The 5000-nt window shown below is 37.2% G+C and overlaps 1 non-coding gene and 17 pseudogenes across 1 annotated transcript; all 18 read left to right on the top strand.

Moving 5' to 3' along the window:
- The first annotated feature begins 68 nt into the window (after positions 1-68).
- LOC148470875 (5S ribosomal RNA) lies at positions 69-187 on the top strand (annotated as a pseudogene).
- Positions 188-303: 116 nt separating this feature from the next.
- LOC148470874 (5S ribosomal RNA) lies at positions 304-422 on the top strand (annotated as a pseudogene).
- A 116-nt stretch (positions 423-538) lies between these two features.
- On the top strand, positions 539-657 carry LOC148470873 (5S ribosomal RNA; annotated as a pseudogene).
- A 116-nt stretch (positions 658-773) lies between these two features.
- On the top strand, positions 774-892 carry LOC148470872 (5S ribosomal RNA; annotated as a pseudogene).
- Positions 893-1008: 116 nt separating this feature from the next.
- On the top strand, positions 1009-1127 carry LOC148470871 (5S ribosomal RNA; annotated as a pseudogene).
- Positions 1128-1478: 351 nt separating this feature from the next.
- LOC148470870 (5S ribosomal RNA) lies at positions 1479-1597 on the top strand (annotated as a pseudogene).
- Positions 1598-1713: 116 nt separating this feature from the next.
- On the top strand, positions 1714-1832 carry LOC148470869 (5S ribosomal RNA; annotated as a pseudogene).
- A 115-nt stretch (positions 1833-1947) lies between these two features.
- LOC148470868 (5S ribosomal RNA) lies at positions 1948-2066 on the top strand (annotated as a pseudogene).
- Positions 2067-2182: 116 nt separating this feature from the next.
- Positions 2183-2301, top strand: LOC148470867 (5S ribosomal RNA). Its single transcript, XR_015873614.1, has one exon. It is a non-coding gene; the product is annotated as a 5S ribosomal RNA (ribosomal RNA).
- Positions 2302-2417: 116 nt separating this feature from the next.
- On the top strand, positions 2418-2536 carry LOC148470866 (5S ribosomal RNA; annotated as a pseudogene).
- A 115-nt stretch (positions 2537-2651) lies between these two features.
- Positions 2652-2770, top strand: LOC148470865 (5S ribosomal RNA; annotated as a pseudogene).
- Positions 2771-3121: 351 nt separating this feature from the next.
- Positions 3122-3240, top strand: LOC148470864 (5S ribosomal RNA; annotated as a pseudogene).
- Positions 3241-3355: 115 nt separating this feature from the next.
- On the top strand, positions 3356-3474 carry LOC148470863 (5S ribosomal RNA; annotated as a pseudogene).
- Positions 3475-3590: 116 nt separating this feature from the next.
- Positions 3591-3709, top strand: LOC148470862 (5S ribosomal RNA; annotated as a pseudogene).
- A 351-nt stretch (positions 3710-4060) lies between these two features.
- LOC148470861 (5S ribosomal RNA) lies at positions 4061-4179 on the top strand (annotated as a pseudogene).
- Positions 4180-4295: 116 nt separating this feature from the next.
- Positions 4296-4414, top strand: LOC148470860 (5S ribosomal RNA; annotated as a pseudogene).
- Positions 4415-4530: 116 nt separating this feature from the next.
- Positions 4531-4649, top strand: LOC148470859 (5S ribosomal RNA; annotated as a pseudogene).
- A 116-nt stretch (positions 4650-4765) lies between these two features.
- Positions 4766-4884, top strand: LOC148470858 (5S ribosomal RNA; annotated as a pseudogene).
- The last annotated feature ends 116 nt before the right edge of the window (positions 4885-5000 follow it).

Here is a 5000-nt window from a genome sequence, read left to right as displayed (position 1 = left end):
TTTTCAACTTGTCAATGAATTTACTTGAGTTATGAAGTAATAGAGGTGTAAAGTTAATATTTTTGAGCACCTACAGCCAAACCACACTGGACATGCCCAATCTCGTCTGATCTTGGAAGCTATGCAGTGTTGGGCCTGGTTAGTACTTGGATGGGAGACCACCAGGGAATACCAGGTGCTGTCGGTAGTTTTATGCAGCCATAACATTCTTTTCTATTACATTTTACATTTAATTTTTTCAACTTATCAATGAATTTACTTGAGTTAAGAAGTAAAAGAGGTCTAAAGTTAATGTTTTTGAGCACCTACAGCCAAACCACACTGAACATGCCCAATCTCGTCTGATCTTGGAAGCTATGCAGTGTTGGACCTGGTTAGTACTTGGATGGGAGAACACCTCGGAATACCAGGTGCTGTAGGTAAATTTATACTGCCATAGCAGTCTTTTCTATTACATTTTACATTTAATTTTTTCTACTTATCAATGAATTTACTTGAGTTAAGAAGTAATAGAGGTCTAAAGTTAATGTTTTTGAGCACCTACAGCCAAACCACAGTGGACATGCCCAATCTTGTCTGATCTTGGAAGCTATGCAGTGTTGGGCCTGGTTAGTACTTGGATGGGAGACCACCTGGGAATACCAGGTGCTATAGGTAATTTTAGACAGCCAAAACATTCTTTTCTATTACATTTTACATTTCATTTTTTCAACTTATCAATGAATTTACTTGAGTTAAGAAGTAAAAGAGGTCTAAAGTTAATGTTTTTGAGCACGTACAGACAAACCACACTGGACATGCCCAATCTCGTCTGATCTTGGAAGCTTTGCAGTGTTGGGCCTGGTTAGTACTTGGACGGGAGACCACCTGGGAATACCAGGTGCTGTAGGTAATTTTATACTGCCATAACATTCTTTTCTATTACATTTTACATTTAATTTTTTCAACTTATCAATGAATTTACTTGAGTTAAGAAGTAATAGAGGTCTAAAGTTAATGTTTTTGAGCACCTACATCCCAACCACAGTGGACATGCCCAATCTCGTCTGATCTTGGAAACTATGCTGTGTTGGGCCTGGTTAGTACTTGGATGGGAGACCACCTGGGAATACAAGGAGCTGTAGGTAATTTTAAACTGCCATAACATTCTTTTCTATTACATTTTACATTTAATTTTTTCAAATTATCAATGAATTCACTTGAGTAAAGAAGTAAAAGAGGTCTAAAGTTAATGTTATTGAGGGCCTACAGCCAAACCACACTGGACATGCCCAATCTCGTCTGATCTTGGATGCTATGCCATGTTGGGCCTGGTAAGTACTTGGATGGGAGAACACCTGGGAATACCAGGTGCTGTACATTATTTTATACTGCCATAACATTCTTTTCTATTACATTTTACATTTAATTTTTTCAACTTATCAATGAATTTACTTGAGTTAAGAAGTAATAGAGGTCTAAAGTTAATGTTTTTGAGCACCTACAGACAAACCACACTGGACATGCCCAATCTCATCTGATCTTGGAAGTTATGCAGTGTTAAGCCTGGTTAGTACTTGGATGGGAGACCACCTGGGAATACCAGGTGCTGTAGGTAATTTTATGCAGCCATAACATTCTTTTCTATTACATTTTACATTTAATTTTTTCAACTTATCAATGAATTTACTTGAGTTAAGAAGTAAAAGAGGTCTAAAGTTAATGTTTTTGAGCACCTACAGCCAAACCACACTGGACATGCCCAATCTCGTCTGATCTTGGAAGCTATGCAGTGTTGGACCTGGTTAGTACTTGGATGGGAGTCCACCTAGGAATCCCAGGTGCTGTAGGTAATTTTATACTGCCATAACAGTCTTTTCTATTACATTTTACATTTAATTTTTTCAACTTATCAATGAATTTACTTCAGTTAAGAAGTAATAGAGGTCTAAAGTTAACGCTTTTATCACGTACAGCCAAACCACACTGTACATGCCCAATCTCGTCTGATCTTGGAATCTATGCAGTGTTGGAACTGGTAAGTACTTGAATGGGAGACCACCTGGGAATACCAGGTGCTGTAGGTAATTTTATACTCCCATAACATTCTTTTCTGTTACATTTTACATTACATTTTTTCAACTTAGCAATGAATTTACTTGAGTTAAGAAGTAAAAGAGGTCTAAAGTTAATGTTTTTGAGCACCTACAGCCAAACCACACTGGACATGCCCAATCTCGTCTGATCTTGGAAGCTATGCAGTGTTGGGCCTGGTTAGTACTTGGATGGGAGACCATCTGGGAATACCAGGTGCTGTAGGTATTTTTATACTGCCATAACAGTCTTTTCTATTACATTTTACATTTAGTTTTTTCAACTTATCAATGAATTTTCTTGAGCTAAGAAGTAATAGAGGTCTAAAGTTAATGTTTTTGAGCACCTGCAGCCTAACCACAGTGGACATGCCCAATCTCATCTGATCTTGGAAGCTATGCAGTGTTGGGCCTGGTTAGTACTTGGATGGGAGACCACCTGGGAATACCAGGTGCTGTAGGTAATTTTATACTGCCATAACATTCTTTTCTATTAAATTTTTATTTAATTTTTTCAACTTATCAATGAATTTCCTTGAGTTAAGAAGTAATAGAGGTCTAAAGTTAAGACTTTTGAGCACCTACAGCCAAACCACACTGGACATGTCCAATCTTATCTGATCTTGGAAGCTATGCAGTGTTGGGTCTGGTTAGTACTTGGATGGGAGACAACCTGGGAATACCAGGTGCTGTAGGTAATTTTATGCAGCCATAACATTCTTTTCTATTACATTTTACATTTAATTTTTTCAACTTAGCAATGAATTTACTTGAGTTAAGAAGTAAAAGAGGTCTAAAGTTAATATTTTTCAGCACCTATAGCCAAACCACACTGGACATGGCCAATGTTGTCTGATCTTGGAAGCTATGCAGTGTTGGGCCTGGATAGTACTTGGATGGGAGACCACCTTTGAATACCAGGAGCTGTAGGTAATTTTATACTGCCATAACATTCTTTTCTATTACATTTTACATTTAATTTTTTCAACTGATCAATGAATTTACTTGAGTTAAGAAGTAAAAGAGGTCTAAAGTTAATGTTTTTGAGCACCTACAGCCAAACCACAGTGGACATTCCCAACCTCGTCTGATCTTGGAAGCTATGCAGTGTTGGGCCTGGTTAGTACTTGGATGGAAGACCACCTGGGAATACCAGGTACAATAGGTAATTTTATACTGCCATAACATTCTTTGCTATTACATTTTACATTTAATTTTTCAACTTATCATTGAATTTACTTGAGTTAAGTAGTAAAAGAGGTCTAAAGTTAATGTTTTTGAGCACCTACAGTCAAACCACACTGGACATGCCCAATCTTGTCTGAACTTGGAAGCTATGCAGTGTTGGTCCTGGTTAGTACTTGGATGGGAGACCACCTAGGAAAACCAGGTGCTGTAGGTAATTTTATACTGCCATAACATTCTTTTCTATTACATTTTAAATGTAATTTTTTCAACTTATCAATGAATTTACTTGAGTTAAGAAGTAAAAGAGGTCTAAAGTTAATGGTTTTGAGCACCTACAGCCAAACCACACTGAACATGCCCAATCTCGTCTGATCTTGGAAGCTATGCAGTGTTGGATCTGGTTAGAACTTGGATGGGAGACCACCTGGGAATACCATATGCTGTAGGTAATTTTATACTGCCATAACATTCTTTTCTATTACAAGTTACATTTAATTTTTTCAACTTATCAATGAATTTCCTTGAGTTAAGAAGTAATAGAGGTCTAAAGTTAATACTTTTGAGCACCTACAGCCAATCCACACTGGACATGCCCAATCTTGTCTTATCTTGGTAGCTATGCAGTGTTGGGCCTGGTCAATACTTCGATGGGAGACCACCTGGGAAAAGCAGGTGCAGTAGGTAATTTTATACTGCCATAACATTCTTTTCTATTACATTTTACATTTAATTTTCTCAACTTATCAATGAATTTACTTGAGTTAAGAAGTAATAGAGGTCTAAAGTTAATGTTTTTGAGCACCTACAGCCAAACCACACTGGACATGCCCTATCTCGTGTGATCTTGGAAGCTATGCAGTGTTGGGGCTGGTTAGTACTTGGATGGGAGACTACCTAGGAACCACAGGTGCTGTAGGTAATTTTATACTGCCATAACATTCTTTTCTATTACATTTTACATTTAATTTTTTCAACTTATCAATGAATTTACCTGTGTTAAGAAGTAATAGCGGTCTCAATTTAATGCTTTTGAGCACCTACAACCAAACCACAGTGGACATGCCCAATCTCGTCTGATCTTGGAAGCTATGCAGTGTTGGGCCTGGTTAGTACTTGGATGGGAGACGACCTGGGAATACCAGGAGCTGTAGGTAATTTTATACTGCCATAACATTCTTTTCTATTACATTTTACATTACATTTTTTCAACTTATCAATGAATTTACTTGAGTTAAGAAGTAAAAGAGGTATAAAGTTAATGTTTTTGAGCACTTACAGCCAAACCACACTGGACATGCCCAATCTCATCTGATCTTGGAAGCTATGCAGTTTTGGGCCTGGTTAGTACTTGATTGGGAGACCACCTGGGAATACCAGGTGCTGTAGGTAATTTTATACTGCCATAACATTCTTTTCTATTAAATTTTACATTTAATTTTTTCAACTTATCAATGAATTTACTTGAGTTAAGAAGTAATGGAGGTCTAAAGTTAATGTTTTTGAGCACCTACAGCCAAACCACAGTGGACATGCCCAATCTCGTCTGATCTTGGAAGCTATGCAGTGTTGGGCTTGGTTAGTACTTGGATGGGAGACCACCTGGGAATACCAAGAGCTGTAGGTAATTTAATACTGCCATAACATTCTTTTCTATTACATTTTACATTTAATTTTTTCAACTTATCAATGAATTTCCTTGAGTTAAGAAGTAATAGAGGTCTAAAGTTAATACTTTTGAGC

This window comes from Taudactylus pleione, unplaced genomic scaffold, assembly GCF_031769625.1.
Source record: "Taudactylus pleione unplaced genomic scaffold, aTauple2 ptg000967l, whole genome shotgun sequence".
Taxonomy (NCBI): Eukaryota; Metazoa; Chordata; class Amphibia; order Anura; family Myobatrachidae; genus Taudactylus; species Taudactylus pleione.
This window is presented reverse-complemented; position numbering and strand designations above follow the sequence as displayed.